The sequence below is a fragment of the Anser anser genome, assembly GCF_964211835.1.
Source record: "Anser anser genome assembly, chromosome: 4".
Classification (NCBI taxonomy): Eukaryota; Metazoa; Chordata; class Aves; order Anseriformes; family Anatidae; genus Anser; species Anser anser.
Genome location: NC_139724.1, coordinates 36,386,209 through 36,413,352, shown reverse-complemented (window position 1 = coordinate 36,413,352; position 27,144 = coordinate 36,386,209). Strand labels below are relative to the sequence as shown.

General features: G+C 36.1%; 1 protein-coding gene across 4 annotated transcripts in view; it reads right to left on the bottom strand.

Annotated features, from left to right (window-relative positions):
- The window catches only part of ANAPC10 (anaphase promoting complex subunit 10), a 338,817-nt gene that overhangs the window by 254,073 nt on the left and 57,600 nt on the right, over positions 1 to 27,144 (bottom strand). The window contains exon 1 of one of the 4 annotated variants that reach the window (XM_083834727.1): positions 6,403 to 26,576. The exons of the other annotated variants lie outside the window; for them this stretch is intronic. The gene's annotated coding sequence lies outside the window, so the exon portion shown is untranslated. Of the gene's footprint in view, positions 1 to 6,402; positions 26,577 to 27,144 lie in introns of those variants that run through there. 4 annotated transcript variants of the gene reach the window in all.

Sequence of the window (27,144 nt, the reverse complement as noted above, 5' to 3'; positions counted from 1 at the left end):
CAAGATTTATAAAGAAGAGATCTAAACTCAACAAACACTTAGGCAGTAGAATTAGTGCTTTCCTGGTCAGATGAATAGAACAGGTGCAGACCTAGCTCTCAGGTCTTTAAACTGCACCAGCCCAAATAAATTACAGCTATGGAGTGTGTTTAGCAATTTCAAGCAAACATTAGAAATGCAATGCCCATGGTGCAGATAAAGTGCTTATGAAAAAGGTAGGCGCAACATCTGTACTGGCAAGGAACGTCTGTTCTAAAGTAATAGCTGCAAAATGCCTCCTATAAAGCATAAGACTGTTAGTACAGCTGCAGCTTTTAATAGCTATTGAATTTCTTGATCAGGGAGGCAGATCCAGAGCAAGGGAAGTGGACAAGTGAAACTATAAACGGCTATTTTACACCTATGAATGTAATATCAAATAAATGTGGTCGAAGTCATTTTTATTTTTTTTAAGAAATTCATCCCTAGAGATGCCTCATGATAGATCTTGCCTAGGAAGCCATCAGAAGGCACTTATGTCAGCTTGAAAAATGACGTTTTCAAGATGCATAGCTGTACAGTCTACATATACCTGTTGCTTATTATATCTGTAACAGAAATATGCAGCTACACACACATGCGTAATACCCCATGCATTGTCTGTGCATTTATTCAAAACCGTTTGGTTTTACAATAGTGTAAATAAGGAATGTAAAGGTACTTAATCAATTGTGCTTTTTTTTTCAAGATGGTTATGCAGAAGGAAAATTGTCTTGAAGTGTCTGAGTTGCACGGAGACTTGAACAGAAGCACCAGGAAACAACCAGGAAACTCATTACCATATTAGCTTATCAAAATTATTCCAGAGAATACATCTGTCTGACATGTTCTGAGTTTTCTTTAAATGCATGACTAGAAAGATTAATGTCTAAGAGGTCCCCTGTGAACTACTAGAATCATATTGATTTTGCGTTTATAATTATTGCTTTTTGTTTTTGATGGAAGTTCTGTGGAATTATCAGGGTTTTAGCTCACAAATAAACAGTCAGCAAACTACGCACTGTTGATGTCTGGTCTACTCAAATTAAGTCCCAGGCATGTAAATCCTTCAGAATCCCAAACAACAAAACAATCTGCCCGATTTCCAGTATTACTAAAATTTTCTGGCACCTGAATTCACTACGCACCTTTTAATCTGGCTAGAAATTTTTCTGGCTGGAATACATCCTCAGAAGTACCTGAACAATGTGGAGGTAGATGGTTATCTCCTCCTAATAGCAAGCCAGGATAAGACATATAACAGCCAAAGCTTGCTTGAGACCTTGGAGAATCCTGAAAAAGTTAGTCATAGTCAGCACCTCAATTAACTTCATGGGTGGTGGTGCCAGTTCATGATAAGAACACTACTATAGAATGAGGTGGATCTAAACTCCTCTGGTTACTTCCCAAGAAATTGCTTTGACTGCCATCCTTCTGGCTGAATCAAAGCTACGAAGCACCCAGAAATGATAAAAATCAGAGTGTCAAAAGAAGAGAGAGAGGAACAGAGTCAGAATCTCCTCACCTTGAAAGCTTATCAGAAAGTAGAATGGCCTAATGTTCTGCTCCTAAAATAGTTCTGCTCAAAAATTCAGTTATATGCACTCCAGGAAGCAAGAAGTTCTTCCTCTTCCAACTAAGAGTCAAACTCCCTCTTCTGCCTCTGTGATCCTTTACTGACTCTATATTGGTCCATTTTCAACAGGCAACTCTGAGAATACTTTTTTTCCTTCATTTATCTCTTACTGTGGCAGAGCATTTCTTGAAATCTCCAAGAAGTTTTGCAAAAGAATTTAGGGACGTGGCCCAAAGCGTATGTTTACAGGGAATAATCCGTGTTTTTTAATTATTTACTGCTATCCCATGATAAAAGCCCCAGTTCTTATCACAGGCACACATTTACAAAGAAGAGAGGACTAAAAAGAAAAAAAAATCACATAGACTGTTAAGACAGCCCCAATATAAAAAAATATCACCTGAGAGCTAGAAATGATTTCTTTTTTTTTCAAAATCCTCCTGCCAAAAAAGCTCGGGGTGTAAATTCAGATCTGTTGATATTCATAGGAGCTCTGCCTGTGATTTTGGTGGTGCCAGCGCACCAACCCACTCTAACAGTCTTCAGGAAGGCAAGTTCAGATGGTAATGGGGTTGTCAGCTTCATTGGTGTGTGGCTAACTTACCACTGTGAGTTTCAAACTTCAGCTCCCTCACAAATAAATATCCCTATGAAAAGCTCAGATTGAAAGATTTGTCAGATTATGAGACTGAGACATTAAAATAAAAAGATGAAATGAATCCCTTCTTGCATCTTTCCAACAGGTAAAAGAAAATGCTTAAGTGTTTCTATCTTAGGAAAAGAAATGAAAGTAAAGATATGTCGTTGCTGAAGATTTTAGTGGCTACTGAGTTGTAGAGATGTGTGAGATAGCTTTAAGTCAGCTCGAGTATGAGCAGCATTCCAGTAGTGAAATCAGGAAGTCTAGAGAAGCAAAGAAACATCTCAGATGAGCCTATGAAGCTCCACACAACTATTTTTACCTGCAGACCACTCTCCTAAACTGCTTACTGACTTGTCACTCAGAAATTTCCACAATGTGCTGCAGTCACTATTAACTGCAGTGTAGACACAGCTGAAAAATCATCTTTAGTATCATTACTGCCTTAAGTAAAACCTTCCACAGATCAGAAAATTATCACTCATTGCAGGGGAAAAACTGACACTGAAATAATTATTTCTAGTAGCGGTGGCAGAAGAAAAACATTGAGTTGGCTTTATTTTTGTTTAGACAATCTTCTGGTAGACAACTAGCATACAGAGAACACTAAGCCAAAAAGTCTTTGGGGCATTAGTTTCCACGCTTAGAGCCCATCACAATGCTAATGTAAATAGTCATTTCATTCAGTTGGTAAACTTCATCCATTTCTGATGCTTAATTCTGTGCGAAGAAGCAAACTGTTTCACAACAGTCATGAATAATACCAAATCTATGCAATTATGCTGCCATTTTAATGAAGAGAGACTACAGAATGGTGGTCAGACTAGTATCCTGCTATCCAACACCTATTTTCATCTGACAACTCTACGTGCCTAGGAACTAGTGAGAACATCACTTCCTATCTGTGAGAAAAACAATTTCCTGACATTTGAGTATGGATACAGTATGTATAATCTGGAATGCACTCCACTAGAAAGAATTTTCGGTGGGATAAGCTACACTGCCCCTGTACACTTGAGATAGCATCTCTTTTTTTTTTTTTTTCTCCCTACGGACTTCAGATTTATTAGGGCTAGAAATGCATCTTCAAGTACAGAATCATCATAATAACCATTTTGTATTTATATGAACCAAACATAATACACACACAAAATCTTCTCAAATTTTGAAGCTACCTGCATTTCAACCTGCTACCTTGCATTTCAACCACACAGACAGGTTAGCTATTACTACTAATCTCCTGCTTTTTAATGAGGCCATAAAAGCATGAGGTTTGGCCTTCTTTCTGTCAATCCATGGTGACCAAATATTCAAAATATTATTTTGGCTACAGTGCAGCTTCGCGCACCCTGCACATAAACTGCTTAGCACAAAACAGAAAAGGGATGTGCAGGTCCATTTTCTGCCACTGACAAGTGAAAAGAGAGAAGGTTCTGAAAGATCAAACCATTAACTGAACTGGATCAGACTTGTACACAAGTGGAAATCCCTCTTAAAACTTTGCATGCATAATAATTATATTTATTTGTAATATGGAAAATCCTTCAGCATCAACTTATTTTTGTTCTGTACTTGAACAAAATTCTCCTAAGCCCTTGCCATATGCGTGGACTAGTTTAAGTTACATTGTAAACAACGCAGAAATTGAACACCTTTTACTGCTGTGTTTGTCCAGCACCTAATGCCTAATGATAACTGAAGGTCCTACTCAAAAAACATACAAAACAGAGTAACATGGATCTGTCATGATGGTTAACCAGGGTATGGTTATATTTTGTATTAAAGCATAATGTTGCCTTTGGTCCTCACTTGCATAGAGCCTGACTAACATATTAAGTCTAAATTGTACCTGGAGAAGGTAGTCGTATCTATCAAAAATTCTTCAAATAAACAGTGACAGAAACATCTGGAAGCTGCTATTCAAACTGAAAAGTTACATAACACTCTGCAGAGGATGCTACTTCGTACAGTATCCCACTCTTAAGACGATGACATCACAGATGTGAAATGAAAAGTATGTGTACCAAAGCTATTTTGCATCCAAAAAACAAAAAAAGTTAAGAATCAAACTTACTTTTTTTTCAGTTTATCAAGGAATGACCATAAGAATTTCCAAATAATATGCAGGGGAATATTTTATTAACTGGAATGGAATAAAGCCCTAAGAACAGGGATTAGGAACTGGTTTTTTAAATCATTTGCATGGGAAATTGATTTCTGCACCACCCTGAAAGCCTGGCTTTTATTTCCCAGTCCTCCAAACTGCCCTACTTGCCAACTTTAAAAGTATAAGCAGTTGGAATGAGCACACAGCATCTGCTTATGGAGTTAAAAGCTTCACCTGTACATTATTTTCAGAATCGGTTTTCAATAATAGAAAGATTTTTTTCACTTCTGATTTCCTAGTAAGATGTGAGAATCTCTACAGTGTTCAAATATAAAACGTAATTTTCAAAGTCACACAGCACAAGAAGTGTTTACACTATTTTAGACTTACAGTAATTTTTTCTTCCTCTCTCTTGATTAGCACATATCCAAACACCTAAGCAGCCCAAATATGAATGTGAATAGATAAGCTAAAATCTGAGAATTTCAGGAGTGGTGAAGTATATGTTTTCACCTCACCCCCTTCTGAAAGTGTCAAATGCTTAGTTCCATGGAAATGGAACATATTTTCTCATTACATTAATTAATGGGTCTGCTTGGGTGGTATAATTCAGTATAAATTTCCTTTAGTATTCTGTCATACCTAAAAAGGATCTTATATTTGTGATGTCTTTAAATTTTTATGACTTCTACTCTGTTTAGTCTGTGTGTAATCCTTCTTTTGAAACCTAATGTCCTAGAAAATCTGCAGGTTTTTCTCAAAACTGGCACACTCTCTAGTTTATAGCCATTTCTTCTTAGAACTCTATGCAAGTCCTTAAGGTGTAGTTCACAGCTCAGGGAATTTATGATTACATCGTCAATGTAAACTAAAGCACTGTGATATATTAAAACTGACAAGATGCTGTTCATTAATCTCTGAAATATGGCCAGGTGTGATGTAATTAAGAGAGGCTTCCAACTAAGAGATGCCTAACACAGCTTCTAGCTCAGCTTGATGGTGGCTTCCTTTACCTCATCTGGGAGAAGGACTGCCTGGGTGGGGACTGTCAGTGGAAGCGTAATTTCAGAAGAATGTGGTTTGGGGAAAATGAGACAGGGTAATCCCTTTCCATGCCAGTTTCTCAAACAGTTCAGCTTCTGCTTTCCTTTCATTTCCAGGTTAGAACACTAACTCGGTAGTCTTGTAGTGAACCACAGCTTCCCAAGGAAATAGTTTGATGGGCTGGAGGTACACTCTTGTGTATGAAAAAGAGGAGCATTTTAAGTGCTGGACTCTAAACTAGTGGAGTAAGCAATGGCACGCTCTGAACACAAAACTGCAAGTGCTGCAGTTTACACATGCTTTGTATCTTGATCAAAACAAGACTTTAATTTGATTATGATAGTTTTACGGTTCTTTTTATTTTTTATGAATAGTTGTACTGTTTCAATACAAAAAGGGCAAAAATCAGAAGAGACAAAATATAAGAAGCTCAACATTTCCACATCAATAATTTAAACCTCAAAGCAAATTAATAAATAGTATTGCCTAATTTTATTTCATTAACAGTCTATGTGAAAAATATATTGAATAAGACTTTGACTTTTGAATAAAGGCTTTGAAACTCATCCCTGCCACAGTAACAGAAGAGACTTTGTCAGCTAAACTTGTATTCCCGAGTTGAAAAAGAAAGACATTTTTTCCCAATACTGAAATAAAATGTGAAAATCAGTTTTTACACAGTCTACGATGTTAGCATTTAGTGTCCACGTAACATTGATGTCCAAATCCTAAAACAATTTACAGTCATTAAATAGCTTTGCTCTCTGTAAATCATAACCAAGCAAGCTATTCAAGAGTGTAGAACTGGTTGATTTTCACAGACATTACCTTTTTGATCAATTTTATCCAGCTACAAAGGATATCTTTTGTGATGTACGTAGTTTCTACGCTACTTCCGCCCTTGGGACAGAAGACTGCTCTTCTGGGAAAAACAGGGCTTGAGTAACCTTTATTCTACCATCCAGAATCTCTTGAAAGAATGTGGAACAAGACTATGCCTTTGCATTTTCTTCTTACCAAGGAGAAATCATAAGGAGAAGGTTCCTCTTCTTAACTTCTCTCTCATTCTTTCCCATTTATTCCAAAAGAGAATACTGCTTATACCTCCTGAGCTTGTCATCTATGAACAAAGTGGAAAAAGACAGGGAAGAACAGTAAAAAGAATGTGGAACTAGAAGCAGACAGACCGTTGGGAAGAGATCTGTCAAAGAGCAACAAAAGTGAAATTGGAATGAAGAATTATAAAGACAGATAGAATAACAAGCCTGACGGGAAAGTTAGGGATACGAACAATAAAATTCTTGCTTATATTTCATTGCTGTGAATCAAACTATTTGTGGTTGAATATAATAAAAGTTTTTTGTTTCTTGTTTTTTTTTTGCCTAGCTCTATCCAGGATTCCTAAAGACTTTTTTGTTGGTATCAGTATTGGAAATAGCATTGGGTAGTACCAGGAGTAGAACAGCAGTCAAGATCACTGGTAGTAATTACGATTATTCCAGATTACTTTCATCTTTGTGTCAAAGTATGTACTACTTGAAGCCTCTTGTATATTATGGTGTTGTAGTAGCAGTGTTTGTGAGTCCCCTCTCTAGTTTACAGTTATCCAGGCCCTTAAATAAGCCTTATTCCTTTTTATCCGAATTCAAATATTAGTACTATATGACTCTTCCATGTCATTTGTTAGAATGTATGCCTCCTTCTCTCAACATTTTCTACCCTACCATGCACGATCCCAATCACCAAACACTATCTTTAAAAGAAAAGTGACATAAGTAAATAGATATGAATACATTGGAATTAGTCTGCTGAGAAATATTAAATCTAAAATCTTAAACTTGTATTTACAACATTTGTACTCGGGATTTTATATTATTTTCTGTAAATATTCTGGCATTTTACTTCAAGAAGGAATTTAGGGGAGAAAAAAAAAAAAAGCAGATGCTCATGAACATTCCCAGAAAGTTAATCAGACGTTTAACGTGAAACCAGGCTCTCAGAACTGTATTCATCAATTGCATTAAAAATGTCTCTTATTGGCCGTTATCTATCAAAACTAAACCTGACTATGATAACAAATAAGTACTGCACTGATTTATTGGTTGATTAACTATGCATCTCTTACTTAACTACATTAATTGAATTAAATGCAAAATAAAATAAAATGACTCATTTCAACTCCTTGCTTGATAATCACTTTGAACTCACTTACAAATAGCAAAAAACCAAAAACAAACAAAAAAAAAGATGATAAAATATCTCCTAGTAAGAATTCCCCCAGTAATGGTCAAGGTACTGAGGCAACTTCTTGAGTTAACATTACATTCAATCAGTTTCTGCCTTGGAAGATAACTCAGCACATGTTCTTGCTTTTGCTAGAGTTGTAACACTTGCGTGAAGTTATCCCACAAAACTCTACGCAGAGCCATCTCAGTCTTTTCTCAGTGTGTTTTCTATTACAGAAAAGGCATCTGACAAATTAGTTGGACTTGATGATCCTGATGGGTCCCTTCCAACTCGGGATATTCTATGATTCTATGAAATAAAGAAATATTTCCTGTTAGCTAAATATTGGAGAAAGCAGTAATTATGTAATGAAAGTATTCCAAAACTGACGCTGTACTGGCCATATTTTGACGTGTCATTTTTGCAGCTTTCATCAGATTTATCATACTTCAAGATTATAAGGATGAGATCTAAATTATTATGATGCCTAGCCAACAGTATTCATTAAACTACTGAACTTTGTGTGCGTTTGTCTGTACTGATGCTACAGGCATTAAAAAACTCTTTAGACCAAAGCATGATGGTAAATCTCAGGGAAAGGTGGACTCCAACCCACATGTTAATTAGTAAATTTTTCTCTGCAGAAACTTGGAATCAACATGAAAATAGATGATAGAACAAGTCTTTAGATTCAAAGCTCATTACTCATATAACCCATCAAGAAAATACTACACTGAAAGTTTTAGCCATCAGAATGAAAATTATCCAAACTGTTTGCAGTCTTAGCTGCAATGATTATTTATTTCATTAGGTTTCAGATGATAGACTGTACATGATTTTTTAAGCTAATGTAAGTTTGTTATCCTTCTAATATTAACCTGATTTCCATTACAATTATAATGGAAGCCTATGAAGTTCATGTTAATTGCATATCAAGGTTTTTTTTTATTATTATTTATAGATGTTCATATCTACTAGAAGGGATTTAACAAAATTCCACTTACTTTAAATTGCCATTAACAAATGATATTGCAGGAATTTTAAAGCTGACATATTCCTATTTGAAGTCTATTTAATTTTACACAAACATTAAGATTTGTATTTTGAGACACTATCCAAATGATGAATTACACACAGTGAAAATAATGCAAGAGTTAAACTGAGTCAACCTTCGGATATAAAAGTTCACTGATTTAATAAAATCTACCCCCTTAAGAGCATGTATTCTTATATTCTGTACATATTTCCATGGTCTCTATGAATCACCTTCAGCAAAATTATGTTCTGATGATTGTGTACTTAACATCAACTCTATAAAAATAAAGCATTAGGCGATAGCTCAGAATACAACAGATTACTGTAACAAATTATGCTGGTAGTCAGGAAAGGCATTCACTGTTGATGGTCTTGGAGATCACCAGAAATACCATTCATCTCTTAAGAATTTGACTGCTGTCCCAGATCCCAGATGGAAGACGACAAAACTTCTATGAAATTCCAAGAATTCCAAGTCTCTCAAAAATGTGAGTGACAGAGCCCTGTCAAAATCTTTTTAAGGCTACAGTGTTTTCAATATGGTTGGCCAACAAACCTTAATCTAAGCCATAGATGAAAATTAAGATTTAACTAATTACATCTCAATAGCTACTACAATTATTGTACAGATGCTTTATGCAAGTAAATGAATAGCAAGTCAATAAATACTGCCTCCTGCACATAAACTCTACTGTTTATAGCAGAAATAAGCAATGTTCCTTGAGAGGGTGGCCATTAGGACTAACGTGTCTCTTCTCTATTTCTCTTCTGCACTTCAATACCAAAAAGGTTCTGTGTCAATTTTTCTATTCTTAAATTAAATATTCACATTCAAAATTGATATCTATATATCGCATTCCACCCAAAGTTTCAGATAACTCTGAAAGGACTAACTTATTCTCTGAACATATAAGAAAAGTCTGTCCCATCTGGCAGAAAAGTAATAAAAAAGAAAGCTGGCACATTGAATTTGAACCTGATTTTCAATGTTCACTCTTCTTGCCTCTGAAAATACATTTCTGCTGCTAGAAGAATACAAAAATAGTTACTGAATAAAAAACTTGACATATGAAAAATATACAGTAAAATACTGCACAGTACATCTGGGAAAAAAAAATGATTGAAATTACTCAATTTTTTCTTTCTCTTTCTTATTAACCAATACACTGTTATATATGTGCTCACAGAAAGATTTCATAGGACAATCACTCTTTATTTGAAAAGAATAAGTTTTCTATGCAGAAGCCTGTCCCACTCCACCCTGCAGGTTCTTCACAGCACAGCTGCTTGATTTTAGGAAAAATGTTCAAAATATTTATTCATTTGTGTTTGCACACTGCACTATTCTTCATGATAAGTTTAATATGAAACCTCAGGTGAACCTGAAGGCTTTTCTAAACATCTGTGGAAGTTTGTCATACCTATGCCCACAAACTATTTGCCTGTTGAAATATCCAAAAGCTGTCACGGTCTTTAAAAAAAGCTAGCTTCTACTGAAACAGGATCCTTCCCTAAACAGAGTGGGAGGTTAACCAGTTTCATTCTATCTGCTTCTTTTCTTTGATTTTATCTTTTAATATTAATATTCTTAAGACCACCCATCAGCTAAGTTGTTTAACAAAACTTACTCCTGAGTTATCTGATCAACAACTGGCGTGAGGTATAACTTCCTAAAAAGATGTATATATTTTAAGGTAATTACTTAATTACATTCTTGTATCATGGATCATTATATTTTACTTTTTTTTCTATAAATACTTAAAACAATATAGTGCATATTAGTTCAAGTTTAAGCCAGTGTGACAATTTAGCACAGAGACTTGATTCAGAAAGATACTTAGTGCTAAGTAGTTCTATTCAGCTTCATTTGCAAGTAGCAATCCTCAAATTTCTTACCTTTAGAACTAATTACAAATAAATTCATCCTCTCTGAAATTTGCAAACTTAATGTGATTTAAAAAAAAATAAAATCCTATCATTGTGCAAGATCCACTCAATTATCTAAAGCTGGAGAAGTATGAAGTGGACTATTTTGAAAAATTCTGTGCAAAACAAACAAAAAATGAGTGTTTTCTCTCTTTATCCTACATTGCATAAGCTATTTGTTTCAAACAAATTCCAAATGAAGAGAAGCTAAAAGGTAATATTGTTAAAGTTTTGTGAAGCCTCAGAAGATTGTAAAGAAACGAAAGATTGATGTTAAAGATTAGATTTTAAAATAGTTGACATTTTACTTTGGATATTGTACTGCAGTCTAAAATGTACAAACACAAGTATTACTGGTCTGAAAACATACCTTACACTGCACAAAAGGAAGTATGGGACTAATAATGCTAGCTCACAGAGCAAAATTTACATTTGTAAAAGCACACAGCACATGCTATACATGTCAAAGAAAAGTTTTTCGATAAAAATGTTATTGATATATTGACAACACCATGTCACCAAGTCTCCTAAAATGTGCCACCTAGTGGAGCATGTGAATGACTTCTACACTGTCTAATCAACCTGTTCTATACCAGTGCAGATTTTGTCATTTAGCAAACCACACTGCTAACCTCTCCTCTGAAAGAACAGTTCTACATTTATCATTTCTCATGCTGCAAATCACCCGTGGGCCTCAGACCACCCTGCAAGCTTTGTTCTCCTTGGATTTAGAATTTAGCCTAAAATAGAGTTCTAAAATGTTTAGTACTCATTACTAAAAATACATGCTCTAAATCACAACCAAAATTAATTCAGCACAGAAAATGTACATGAAGGTAAAATGAAATGCAACACTTTCTCTGCTGAGTAGCTAAGGATGGAATCTGCATGAGGTATTATTTGGACGTAGATATTCTTGAATTTTTTTCCCTACCCAAGCAGTTCTCTACCATAGAGGAGATGAGAAAAGAGCTACCCAATGCTAAACAAGACAGACACACACATAACTCATATGCCTTAGAAATGAGCAGGAAAAATTAATCTGGAGCTGAGAGAGATGAGACCAAATAACATCCAATTTCAGATATCTGAAGAAGAATATCTTAACATGCAGTTTTCCAAAGGATGACTTTTGTTCCCCCCAAAATCCATCACTTCAGGTAGCAGTACTAGTTAATTGCTCCTATAAATTCAGATGATTTTTTTTCTCCTGTCTTCACAAGCCTATGCACTCTGTTGCCAGCATCTTGACGTGTAGATTGGGAAGTAAAATATTTTCACTTTAGGCAGATGCAAATATGAATAAGATATTCTAATAATACCATGGCAGCTGGAAAATCGCCTAACTAGTCTCATGAAGATTAACTTCCTTTGCTTCCAATTTATAAAATGGTGTTGTTTTTCTCTTTTTATAAGAATATTCAGTGTTTTTACAACTATAAGCAGATACACGATATTTTGGAACTTGGGGCGTCTCAATTTTCACCCCCAAGAACTGTCACATTCCTCAGGTTTGTGAGAGACAGAAAAAAGTCCTAACTTAAAATGAAGAGTCAATTTTAATGAGAAAGAATCACTAAATTAATCATCTCTTCTCTGTTGTTTTCTCGGTACACATTTACCCTTAGCTGTCCAGTCCTCATAGCCAGCACGTGCTTTCAGTGATACATGCATGTACACTGCCATAAGCACAGAGCAGAGCATCCATTAGTAATAACGAGGGATGACAAAAGCAACTGGTAACAGTTAAACCAAGTGTTTGTGTGCTGCTTTGAATGGATTGCTCTGCATTCTTTTGCAATGAACAGGGAAAGCTATGATTGGCTCCATATGACTGGCAAAGGTGATGATAACATGACTTATAAAGCAACCTGCCAAACAAAGTATTTATCTAATGATATACTATGTGTACACAACCAAAGATGCTCCTCTAGAGGCACATCACACAGTAGTTAAACACACAGTTTAGTAAAGTGACTATAAAATCACCTTGATACTCATGTAAGGAAAGAACTTTTAAAGCCACAAGGTAATCAGAGATAGCCAAACTGTGAAGAAAGCAGTGGAGGTTACTTACTTCCCACCTTTGAAAACAAATCTCTGTTAATCTCAGACCTTGCAACTTGCCAAACTAATTACGCAGGCGACATACTTAAAGAAACTGATAAAACTTTCCAAGTCAAAAGGAACAACCACGTTCATGTCCTATTGCATGTCACATTACCACAAAGCTCTCTTCTTGGCTACTTCTCATCTTTTCCAATGTTGTGCTGCAGTCTGGATTCTGTTTTCTCTTACCAGTTGCACTTTTGGTTGTTTCTTCTTTCAAGTTAGTTTCCAGATGTCACTTACCCATTTTTCCCTGCCCCACTGCATCTTTTGCCTGAACTTTACCATTCCCTTCCACATATCTTCCCTAAACTCAACTCACAATCTAAGTCAAGATTTTGAAACCTGTTGCAAATCAGACTAATTGGTAGTTCTTTCCTACAGCTGTGTGTATTTCTCAAGAACTTAAGAAATTCTAGGGCTTGGGGGTGTGTCTTTTTTTTTTTTTTTTTCATTATTACCTTCTTTGGACAAATTTTATACTGAACCAAACTGCATCTGCTTCCAACACCAGCTGAAGAGTTGTGCTGGTACCTTTTAGGGGTCTTAGCAGGGTCAGGTTTGTAATTTTGTACACTACTCAAATGGAAGAGAGATCCACAGAAAACTTAAAAGGAAAAGTGCTTGAATATTTCATGCTATCAGTGGTAGCTCACCAATTATTTCCTACTTACAAAATGCACAAAATACTTGAAATAATAATTTTAAGAGATATAAAAAAAATAGGAATCATGACACTGTCTGGGAAAAAAAAAGTGAGTCTGAGTAAGCACAGGCAAAGCATTTTACTAGCTCTTCAGATAAGTTTCTCTTTTTATTTAGAATCAGCTGAATCTACATAGTTTATATACAATTTAAAAGTAATTATTTACAAAATAATTTAGTTTACTTTACAACTGAAGTATTGATTTCCAGCTTTATAGAGAGAATTCCCTTTTAATATGACCTCGTAAATTAAAAACAAGATCCTGAAAATATTCTGAGAAAATAGAACTCAAAACTAAAACCACAGCATTGTAGCAGGCCAAAACAAAATCCTCAACCTGTCAAATATCTTAGGATTGTGACAAAACTATTCAAGAGTTGTTATGTATTTGCCCTACAAAATCAGCAAAAAAGTAACTGGGAAGACAAAGTTAGAGAATTAAGTGCTTAAGAAGCACTTCTCAGCTTAGATTATTAGCCTATTTATAATGACATTCTTCATTCAAAACTAGGAAAAAAAAAGCTTAGTTGGGAAAATGATGAAGTGTCATCAAAAGATTTTCATTTACACATAGAGTGGAAATAGAAGACTGAATAACAATGGCAAAATGTCTGTAATTAGTAAGGTTACTATGGCCTCTAATTCATTTTCCTCAGTACAGTTCACCAGTCTAAATGCTAGATTGGAAGTCCAAGAGACATCTCTAGTCACGCAGAGAAAGTAAAAATGCCTCCACCTACTCTTTAAACCTACTGTATTTTCCAAGCATGCTTTCTCAGAGCAATAATGGTTACAGAATTCTCCTGTCCTATATTCCCAAACCACAAAATACCTGAAGACCATGAAGTAAAAGATATGGAAAGCCTAAGGGTCACACAAATAGCAGCAGAACATAAACCTGGTGATAAATGATCGCTGATCATTTTCCAGTATCCAGTGATCAGTGAAACAAATTAAGACTTGCTGCAAGGTTTGTGCCCTCCATTCCTGCTTCCCTCCCCTTCCACTCTGTAGTATTTTGGGTCTTTCCTATATCCTTTCTCCCCTTCCACGCATCACTTTCCCTCTTCTGATCTACCCTCTTCTCTTACATTCATCACATTTCTTCTTTTGATCTCTTCCCTGACCTTCTCATTTTGCTGAACTGGTCAGAATGTTTCTCATGGCAGCTTTGTATTTTCTCCCCTACCCCTCTCATCCACCTGACTGGAGGCAGTGCTTCTGATCGGAGCTGGTTGAAGAGCAGCACATACAATGGCTGGCTTGGAGGTACAGCTGTGCTGACCGGCCAGTCAGCATATTTGCTGACTGATCAGCCACTGGAACCATCAGTACAAATGACTGTCGAGCTCAGACAAACCCTCCTCCTTCAATGAGAGCACTTATGCAGGTCTCCATCCAATTTCCACAAAGACTGTAGGAACATCATAGCTTTAAAACCTCTGCCCTGCTGCTAAATCTACCTTCAATCAGTGTTCTAAGAGATATCACACTTGTTAAATTGTGGAAAGAGTGAAAAATGTAGTATAAACAAATGGCTGTGATCCATGCATAGCAGAATACATTTACTATGCACTCTGGCTGTATTTCACATTCTGTCGGTCTTTACCATGCATTTGAAGGTAAACAGGCTAACAAGTAGCTTTCTTTTCACGTCTGGTTGAAGGAGAATGATGCCACTTATTCAAATTCCTATAGCTCTCTGAGCACTGAGATTCTATTGGCAACCTTTTCACAAGTTTTAAATGAGAGTATACTAATCTATTTTAACAATAGATATTTTTTTCTTATTTCATCCAAGAATATCTATTATAAACCTAAGCAACCCAATTCACCATCAAAATGAGTGTATACTTCATTAGTTCAAATTTCCTTACACATTTTTTCTTTCACTTGCTGTGTTACCAGGTTTCTAAAACAAAGTTTCTGAACACAAGGAGCTTGGACAGGGTCCTTGCTTTAAACTGATGAATGCTTGAATGCAATGAAGCTCCACTGTTTTATACCAGCAGACCTACGCGATGTCGTGCACAAAATATTGTGCTTTAAAAAGTAATGTTTTTACAAGTAAGTTAATGTGTAATAATACAGGAATGATCTGCTTTTTAAGGACCACATGCAAAACCCTGACAACTGCGACCTACCTGAGGCTTGTCATTGCCCCCACACAGATTTACATTGATTCACCAGCCAGATAAGCCAATCTATAATAAATTCAAGAGCTTTGTTTGAGTCCGGTGTTCAAAAATGCTTCGGTTCAATTACCATCAAACGAGCTAATATAAAAGATAAATATTTTCAATTTTTAAAATAACTTGTATTATTGATTAGTCTACATGGCTTAATTCAGCTTTGGAATTTGGACAAACAAATAAGAAATGTTTTACACAGCCAGCTGCACATCAAAAGTAATTTTGCAACACAAAAAATTTCTGGCCAGACCTGGCTTTTAGACAGTTATAGATCCCAGTGGAGGCATGGGAAGACCAGAGTTCAAATTCAGTTTACTATGGCAGTTCTCCCAGCTCTGAATCTTAGCCATGTGACTGGCAATGCTTACTGTCACCACAGGGGAGTCTTAAAAGGGAAAAGTGGTAGCTCCAACATTCAAAGAAAAAGCAAATACTACCATACATAACTCATATAAGAGCAGAATGTTTCTCAATAGAATCTCAAACTATTTCTTAGCATTGCGCAGGTATCTTGTTTTGTTGCTTGAGAATGACAATAGACACATAATAAATTTTAGTACACAGGAAAGGGCATTTGTCAGTTTATCTGCCTCGCTGAGTATACCTTTTATAAACTGAAGTTTAATCTTGAGAAAAAGGTAAGAGATACTGCAACTACATGTGTACAGTGCGGTGCAATAGAAGTGGATCTATTGAAGTAACTAACATTGAAGGATCTATTGAAGTAACAGTAACTATACTGACAGCATTGAGGACTTGATACTCCTGCAAATATATGCATTTTGAGGTTTTCTGGTTCAACTTTGCTCTAGTTTGGGATTATGGACTGAAAACCAGTAGGGTCTGGAGGATATTAGGTGAATTCCTGGAACATGTTCCACCTGAAAGGAATCCTGGTTTGTCCTCTGAGACTTCACTGTGATACAAACCAAAACGTAGTAAGTAGGGACAACTGTGAATCTGCTACAAAAGCAAACTTGTGCTCTGAACTGGTAGTACGAATGGTACTGGAGATGCATCTGAGGTTCAAAAACATGAATAAGAATTCCAGCATAACAAAAAAGCACCTATTATGATCATTCCCGAATCATGGAAGTATACCATCACAGCAACATATCCATGCAATGGATTCAATAATTCTATGCTTATCTAATGACAAAGCAACATTTGGCATTTTCTTAAACAACTGCTATTTTAACTTTTTGTGTGTGTGTGTGAATATTCGATTCCTTTTTTCCTAAACTTAACATTATTCAACTACTTCTACTGATTGCTGGCAATTTATTTTTTTTTAATAATTATAGTTTAGGGAGATTTCTTGCGTGTTAGTTTCTTTTTAGTGACTTACTTATGCTATATACAGCATCCTGAACTTAAACACATAGACTACATGTTGTATCAATATAGCTTGAATATTGATAAGAGATCAAGAGTCAAACAACAAAAAGGGGGCCCTGATACTGCAACCTACTGCTGGTCCGATTTACCCCTATAATGCATTTGCGATACATTTATGCACCGATAACCAACAGCAACACTGTTGAAGAGGAGTGACTCAGAGGTAAGCTACAGGAAATTGTAAGGAGCCAGGCAAGGACAGAACACTTCTCCATATCTGAGGAGCATCACAAATCGAAATTCAGGATACCACTATTATACTGTGTTGGCTGTTTGTGAGATCAGCCAGTCTATAGTAAATAAAGTAGGACTGTATAAATCTGGCCAGGGCACAATAAAAGCCAAGATTACTATAAATGCTACTGACATAGAAGCTTAGTATAAATGCTACTGACATAGAAGCTTGTTGAGAAACCAAAACAAAGTGTTATAATGCAAATGTAGTAGTCTGATTTGTAAGAAAAAAATGTACAATTCCCTTGTTGATTTCTATTTAAAATTTCAAGGGAGCTAAGTACACAGACTTCTAAGCCAAATACACAGCAAATATAAGCAGCTTCACAAAATACATATTTTGCAGCAGTTTTTCAGAGCAATCACTGATACTGACCCAGAGAACAACAACTATTTATATTCCTCATTTTTATTCATTCATATAACTGGAAGTAATCACCTTTTCTCGAATTTAGCATAATGGTGGTTAAGCATTTAATCTGAACCTCTGGCAAGCTAGTGAGTACTGCTAACCACAACTTGGAGGAGCTGATGTACTCACAGGCTGACCCTGCAATGAGAAACGTCATATACTACTTCTTTTGCCACTTTTGAAACTCTAAAACCTCATAGACGCAAAATCATAAACTATAATAGCAGATTACTGCTAATGAACAACAGACACTTTTCATCCAACAAATTATTATGATTTTGTATGGTCCTTTTCATAGTCACATTTGTCTAGATTTCATTAAGAAATGGAAATACTGTTGGCAGATGGCTTCCAATTTGTACATTGTACAAACAGATTTGGAGAACTCTCCCTGAAACAATCTTTAGCTTTGCAATATTTTAATAATTCCACATCCTTCTTAACAATACAGGACCTATTGATACATCTCCTTGTAAAAAAGTGTCTGCAACTCTGTTTTCTAGGGTCAGGGACAGCTATGACAATTCAGCTTTGGTATTTAAAGGTGTTTTCACTGTAAAATAAAAAAAAACAATAAGCTGAACAGAACGCTTCAAGAGTTTCAGAAAATACAGGAATTTTTCTTTATGTCTTTATGTCACTCTTCACTGCCAGCCAGGCCATCAATAACCAGTGCGTCAGTAACTCTAGTGGAATGGTTTGGTGTTCTAACAGCAATTAACAGGTAATTGACCCTATCACTAAAATTGTTTCTATAGTTGCCATCCTTTGTGAAGAAGACAGCCAAGAGTCCAAAAAATGAACAGGAATAAAAATAAATAAATAAACAGAGATTATATTTTTTCAAGTGACTTTTAGAGTATATTTTATATCTAAACTGCTGACGGCACTACAATTTAAGAACATTTAAACTTGTTTCAACAAGCTAATTCCAGGATGAGAAACAATTCTGCTGAGGTGTCAATGAGCACGGTATTTGGTTAATTAACCTGCCAAAAACCAGAGCGTTAAACCTAGTTAAGAGTCAAATATGGGGAAAGTTGTATGAACACTGCTGCGTGTATTGAACCTGTTCTGTATAATCATCAGATTACAGGGCTGTCAGCCTGCTATGTGCAGAGCCTAAATTCACATGTAGAATAGTGGAAAAGCTGGTTTATGCAACACACATGCACAGAATAAAATAATGAATTTTAGCAGGACATAACTGTAATTGCTGAATTTAAAAAATGAAGTCATATTTCTTCGAACAATTTATGAGACATACTTTTGAAAAATAGCTTATACATAAAATCCTAATTAGACTCCCTATGCACTGTTGTTGCTTATTTTTAAAACTGTTGCAAAATTTCTTTATAAAAAGTTGTATGCCATTTTTACTCCTCAAATCAAGAAAGCTCACAAATCCTTAAGTTGTAAAGAATATTACAAACATTTCAATTGGTTTCTTTGCATGTTTTTCATCTAAATGAAATTTTCAACATTCCCAAATTGAGAAAGTTAGATGGCAGTAAGTTCAAAGGCAAAGCTAGTTCAAGTGTTTCACAGCTCTTGTTATTTGGGTTACACGTAGTACAACTTGTTCATCTATAGCAAGACTATGCTCCAGTGATACAGCTTGGCAACTTCACAATGAAAAGTTATAAAGGAGAGAAGGTAAATCAGGAGAACATAGTTCTCAGAAAGAGTAGAACTATTACTCTACCACTGGTAGGTGGAGTTCAGTCACTGCCTATCAATCCAATGGCAAAATAAAGTGTTTCTATAATTTTTAACAAATCAAAAATATTCAGTTAAGGACAACGGAACCGATTTTTTTTTCCTTCCTTGTTAAGCTATTCTCTACAGAGAAAACACCGCTAGGCCATTCTCCATATACTATAAATTCTGCTGTCAGTGGGCAAAATATATCTTACACACAATGTACTTAGTATTGCTCCAGATTAGGAAAATCCCTGCTTGGAATCAGCGATCCATACTTCAACGGCAACAGTCAAACTGAGCCTCCAAGAAAGCAAACGGGCTCACCAAGGTATTCATAAAGGGAGGAAAGACAAACTTCTTAAAAATTTAACAAAGCTAAAAGGAGGAGAACATATTTTGATTCATTCCCCTGGTTGCTCCACTGCCAAAGGGACTGCTGTCCTCACAGGGGGAGTGAAAAGACACCAGTTTTATAAAAGCCCAGAGGGACAGAAGTGGATAACAACCAAAAGCAATGGCTTGAAGCCATCAGTACATTTCCTTCATTTACAAAAAGAACTTCAATATGTGCTTGAAATGCGTTGTTTTAATTTGTTAGCTGTTCTGCAAAGATCTCTTGATAATGCAGAATGTTTCCACAATAAATGTTGGCCAGAACAAGTTTACTCTAGAGTTTTACTCTATCATTGAGCGTTTACAAAATAAAATAAATTTAAATAAGTAAGGTTGGCCAAATTCAAACCACAAATCAGAAAACCACCAAGTAGGACCATCCTCCCTGCCAAAGCTTAATGTGACCTAATGGGAGAACTGTAAGAGGTTAGGGTTGGTTTTTATGTAGCTTCATGTAATATTTGGCAAACCAAAGGGGCTGGGCCAGGACTTCTGATCCTTAAACAAACATTTGATGTAATTTTTTTCACTTTTTCATCATAATAATACTCCGCATTCTACCCTCCTATGACCTCAGCCTCTTTTCCCCAGGGTGGGTCAGATTTAGAACCTCCTTCTTCACTTACGAGTGTCATTTGAATCAGCCGGTTCCAGATGTGTTTCACCTCCACCCACAACAAGCCCTGCAGGTCCAGCAAAGTGCAGAGAGGGGAAGGACTACGGGGAGAAGGAGCTGTGCCCTGGCAGCACATCAGTTGGCTTGAAACTTCTCACTGAGTTTATTATTCATAGCACTGGTGGGAGGGCAGGGGGCAGGGTGACTCACACAACATCTTGTCTAAATTGAAAACCAATACCAATCCACACCCCCGCAACGGAGAACCAGAGCTGCGGTGGGTCAGTGTGGTCAGTTTTGCTTCAAGTGGATGTCTGGGCCCTGGAGATTTGCTGCTCCAGGCTAAGCAGGTCACTTGCTATCATGAAAACGAGAGAGAACGGCAAGTTTGTCTTTCTCTCCAACTCCTTCAAAGAAACAATCTCCGTTGCCTTTTTTCTTTATTTACACGTTTTTAGAAGAAGCCATATTAATGTTTGTAACAAAAGTGAGAGTCAATGTGAGGTCTCCTGAATTATCTTTTAATTTGTATGAAGCATACAGAGAACTGGATAGAAAACAGCATTCCAATTTAGTGCTTTTCTAATAATAAGCAAAATTAAATAAACCAACTTTCCAGCATTGATCCAACTAGAAAAGGGAATGTTATTTAGCCTAAACACAGTAATATTTCAAATATAAGAGAAAAAGAAAATTGCTTTCCTAACTGCATACTAAAGAATAACGTAGTAAGGCAATAATAAAGTGGTACTTTCTTTCAGGTACTGCTACAGAAAAAATAACAGTTTAACTGTATTAAATTTAATAGTAAAGCATTTGCCTAATGGAGAAAGAGTTAACACACTGTTTCAATTATGTTTTGAACTAAAAACTCTAGTGTCTTTGCTACCAACAGAGAACTTCGTTACCTCGAGATAGGCACGTATCTTTAACAACAACTATATGACTTTTTAAAGTTGTCCCACGGTCCAGGCTTTCTTGCACAGCTTAACAATTTTGTATGATTTGGTATTCAGTTTGTCCCCTTAGTGTAATTTTTGATAACCAAATACCTAACTCTGTTGTCAGCATGCTCTACCCTGAAGAAGGTAAGGGTAAAGTAAAAACTATGCAACCCCTGGCAGCTGGAATAGGTGCTCCCAGCTGGATGAAGAACTGTGAAGAGGATTAGAACAACCAGGGTCTAGGATCTGCCTGTGCTAGTCCAGGACTGCCAGGGAACCTGCTTAGTTGAGAAGTGATAGCAAGTTCCTGGGATGCTCTAGTTGTTTCAGTCACCTGGAGTGAAGCAAACGCAATAAGGACAGTAAGAAATGGTCCTGCCTACATGCAACTTTTGCCTCCCAAGAGCTCCTTCCTGCCTGGGATACAACAGGGAGGAGATGGTCCACGTTTCCTGCTCAAGAGTGCCACAGTGGCCCCAAGTGGTAAATAAGGAACACTTCAAGCAGAAACCTGCAAGTCTCCCTGTGCCAGAGCCAAATCCTAAATTAAAGGAATGTGCAACAAAGCTGCCAAAAGTGTGACACTTGGCAGCTCTCCCAGCTGCCTTCTACTACTTCCCTTCTAGCCCCCAAAGTATCTGTGATGTGAGCAAGGGGCACTCTTAAGTAGCTGCTGGCCCTTTCCCACTGCAACTGCTTGGAAGAGGACTCTTGGCTTCCTTACGCATCACTGGGGTAAGGTAGAGAATGTAGCTTCTGGGCCTTCTGCCCGATTCCTATTCAGATGGTGGAAAGCAGAAAAGGAGATGGCTGGCTCTTTCTGAATTGATGAAAGCTTCTAACAAAATCAGCCTCCTTTCTTCACAAAGCTACACAGAAGAAAATAAAGCATCAGCCAAGAATCTCTGCCCTTCCTTTCTCCCACTTCTTATGTCAATTGGAGTTAACTCCCACTGAACTATATACCAGCTAAAGAGAGGGATATCTCACTCTCTTCACATCTCTTTCACAAGTCGAAGTCCACCCTGATGTACTGACTGTGCCTTCTCAACTTTCTTTTAGCATCCTCAGTCCCAGTACCTTGGAATTAAGATTAAGGTAACTATGCTTTAGTTGTTTTCCCTATAGGTTACCCATTTGCTCTTCACCCAAGTAACAAAGGCCATAATCAGAGAAGAACCTCTCCCATCTCACCCTTGCTTATAAACTGTTTCCATCTGGCTAAAATTAAGTTAAAATTCTTTCTTCTCAACTTAGATTGCTATTTCTAATATTTCATTTCCAGAGGGGGGAAAAAACAGCAAATTACCAAAGTGTTTCATATTATGTTACACTCAGCATTGAACTGAACATCTCACTGACTCTTTTCTATGTAAGGATAACCAGGATTTATCCACTAACATTAAATGTACATGCCATCTTCTACCCCCAAAGCACAGTACAAATATGCAGGTAATCGTTTAACACAACAAGCTACAAACCAATGGAAAGCGAGTACTTACACAGACAAAAGACACATCACAAAAGAGCAGAATAAAAACAAATTCATCATAATTAAATTATCAAAAGGATAATTGAAATATTCAAAATCTACTTTTAGCTAGCACAGATACATATAATTGTTACAAAATATTTAAAATGTGTGGGCAATGGTTTCATATCTTACTAATACCATGCTGGGGCACTGGCATGTGATTATTGATCCAGACAAAAAAATAGCAATGCAGTATTTTACATTAATTCCTGCAGTTCTTCAAAAGATGCCATCCTGCTACTGATCTGTCTTTACTCTGTTAAATTTGGGATATCTGATAGATGTTGTGCTATAGAAGAGGACAACGGTAACAGTCACTCTTCATTTTTTAACTTTTTAGATAGACCAGTAGAGCCAGGTCTAGGGATTTAAGTCTGATCCCTACTGAGTCATTGGCATGAAATTAGCAGTATCTATTAATTCCTGTAGTAATCCCTGTTAGTATAAATTTGTGACCTCTGAATTAAATGAAAGGTGGTGTTACTGCTGAAGTGACCTGAGGAATTTACAGATGAGCTTAAAATTGACAGAGCTATGTTAAGGAAACAACACTGATATTTCTAACAGACAGCTAGAAAGGTAAAAAGATAGAAACTAAATAAATTAAGACCCAAATATATTCTTTGACGAGCCTATTATTACAAAGAATATTCAGAAGGCTGTATGCCAGAGATGGAAAATGTCTGACAATCAGGCACTTCACAGATCTATTTTAAATGTGTTTCAGTATGATTTTTTTTTATTGTACCTTGCCTGTGTATTTTTAATTGAAGTTGTCTTAACAGGGCAACTTAAAGAGTCCAGTTTAGCATGAAAGACAGTCATTTATCTGCTGGAAAGTGCAAGGTAGACTCTAACCATGGAAAACCTTTTTTCTTCCAGAATTTTGGGTGTCCATTTGGGTTTGAATGCCTGAAATTAGAGGTTTCTATTCCTATATGTCATCCTTAAAGAAATAATCATAAAAATAAATTGTACAGAACTTGCATATTCCTCACAGTTCAGTAAATGCACCCACTTTCCTTCTTCCTAAATTCAGAGACTTCATACCAAAGTTGAAGCTGCTGTTTCCAATGGTTTATCTTCCCTATCACATAGTGACACAAGTTCATTCGGAGCACAACTCTTAGCTGAAATCCTCAAGCTCTATTTGCCTGCTTTTGCATTTCAGGAGCCATGCTTTTTGGAGAGAGATTTCAAAATGGAAAATAGGCCTTCTCCAACAAGATCTGAACATTGGCTGTCAATTGAGTATTCAGAGCCTAATTGAAAGCTGCCTTACTGGAACTGGAATTTGCGAGTAGGGAATCATTTTCCTTATGCGCATATTTCTTCTGTTAGCGTATGAAATAGTTAAAAATTACCAGCTGCTTATAAATTAAGTCTATTTTTAAGGCATAGTGCGCTGCTGCCTTTTTTTTTTTTTTTTCCTTTTAGACATTGACTTTCCTCCCTTTCATTAAAATAATCAGTCTGAGGGAGTGGGATACAGAGGAGTAATGCTCTAATATAAAGTGAAGACTAGACTGGCCTGTACTCACGTCTCTCGTGAAATGGTGTTTAATGTTCAGTGGCCAAAGGCTACTTCAATGTAAACTTTATTATACAGGTGAAAAGCAGCATATCAGCACATAGTACAGATGCCTCCCATGAACTCAGTTTCAGAACCTCAAAGAACATTATAGCTGAGATTGCTACTTCACAAATTACCTAGGCATGGCAACATCAAAAGAGTATAAAAGTAGAAGTTACTGTAATCCAACTGGCTATTGTATCACAACACATAAAAGATAGGAACAGAAAAATATATATTTTTTTTTACAAGTGTACAGAACATTCAAATCTGCTTATACTCATGGATTCTGTAGAACGGGATGAGAGAATTAAAAGTGCTATTCCAAACAGCCCAAACAAAAGTAGCTCAGTGACACAGTGGTACCATAATTGCATTGGGGGCCCTGTCAGAAAATTATTGAATAGCTGAAGCATTAGGTATTTTAAAATTTATTATATTTTGTGACCAAACTGGCAACTGCAGAGGGGTTGGGACTATATTACAGTGTAATAAAAATCTCATAAAACATTTAAACAAACTCACACATCTGCAGAGAGATGGGAGGTATTATGTAATGTAAGTCATTGCTAAGGTCACCTCTCACCCTACTAGCTGCTGCAGGAGCAATGTTCAGTATAAAGTACCTCTGTGGTTTCTCACTCACCCCTGAACCTCCGATACAGACACACACTCTCTCATGCACGGACGTTATTTACATAAGTGACAGCCTGAGTTTTGGAGTGCTTAGTAGGTGGTGGTTGTTGTTGGTTTTGTTTGTTTTCAAGTAAAGTTTCCAAAAAATATAATGAACAAGCCTAGAATGATTTTATTTTCCAAAAAATCAAGTGTCGAGGCAAAAGAGATGTAACTCTCATTTTATCTTACGCCCAATAATTCAGTGAAGGAAGTCTTGGATTCAGGTCTTTCCTTTAACTCGTATCTAACAAGATCCAGAGGATTTCAATGGATTTAATAAAGAATATTCCGTGGAAACATTCTTGACCTACATCCTAGGATGGCATTCCTATTGTGTTTGTTCTTAGAAAATTTAACAACAGCTCTACAGCATTCCTTCTGTAGATTGCCAGAAAGCTTATGTCTCAATTATATGCAAATGTAGATGATAATGTGTGAGGTAGGATCCACAATTTCACTCAAGGGACTACCTCAAAACCAGTCCAACAATCAACAATCTTCGGTCCAAACCACAAAAGACAATGAGAGATGAGTGTTTGGAATGTTTTTAAAAATTATGGCCGCCAAATTGTTTGAACGCAGTCAGGAATGTATACTGAGGACTCATTAGAGTTCCTCCCTGGCTGCTCTCTTCACTGCAGGATATTCAGATCAGCTCCCAGAGGGCCCTTGATGAAATATTAAGTTACTGAACTGGAAAAAACAAATATCTTCAAAGTTTCACTTCTTTCATTCTTGATTTCATACTGACCTACTCTGAGACATGACACAACATGGGATATGGAACAGACTGCAATGCAAAACAGAATAACCACCACCTTTCCTATTATCAAAAATATGATTATTTTTGCCATTTGGAAGCTGAGCAGAAGCTTCGTAAAACTGTGGTCACTTAAAATACCAGGCAAATACAAAGGATTTCAGATAGGATCTAAAAACTTCTACACACTGTTGTTAATTCTCTTGTTTTTTTCTCTCCAGCTTTTATCTTCTAATTTAAAGACCATATTTTTCACTTACAAAGGTGCAGACCAACAGCACCAAAGGCCCAAACTCTGTAAACAGAAGGACTAGTGACATACTATGAGTATTCTTTCTTTCCTAATAACATCTTGTTAGTATGAGTATTCTAGTAAAGGATAAAGAAAAGGGGATGAATGCCTGAAATATTCCACATGTAATAGTGATTTCTTGACTTCTAACTCGTTCCTGAAGAACAATTCAAACACAACAATCTCCTCACAGTTTTTTTTGTTTGTTTGTTTGTTTTTTGTTTTTTTTTTTTTTTTTCTGAGATATCAGGAGATAAAAAAAAGCCACGTATTAAAAAATACCTGAAGATTTCTAAGCCCTCAATAACTTACCTATGTCTCTCCCAGCTGAATTTGAATAGCATATGAAAAAATACAATAAACTTACAGTTCCTCTTGTTTACCAGTCTACTTTAAAATCATTTCATGATCATGGATTGAATGACTTCTGAGTTCAAAATGATATTTTGAAAGAGACCTTGAAAAAAAAAATATCCAGCTTTATCAGCTTATCTAATGAAATCAGATCATATATAATAGATATTATATATATATTTATATATTTTATGATATTATTATATATAATATATTAATATAATCTATTACAGTACCTTTAAATTACTTTTGTTAATGTTAAATGATTTGAAATGATGAATTATATATTTTCTAGTGTCCAGTCATGTTTACGTATTAAATATTTAAAATAAATGGCCCACTCTCCTACCTGAAAGCAGTTACAGTGTATGTTTACGGAAAGGAAAACAAAAAAAAGGTGTAAGTAATCAGTCTTGTTCCACCGATGTTCAAGAAGCAACTCAACAATGTGTGACTGTTGTACTTGATCTCCTTGGCTGTTGTAAATTGTAGTAATTTTGTTGTAGCTAATGAAGCCACCACAATCAACATAATTATACCAGCGTAAAACTTACATCAATTGTGGAAGATCAGTCTTGCTTACAACTCCTTCATGTAGGTCTAAATTGATATTATCTAGATTAATATAATATTAATAGAGCATTTTTTAAAAATCTTCTAAGACTACGATTGT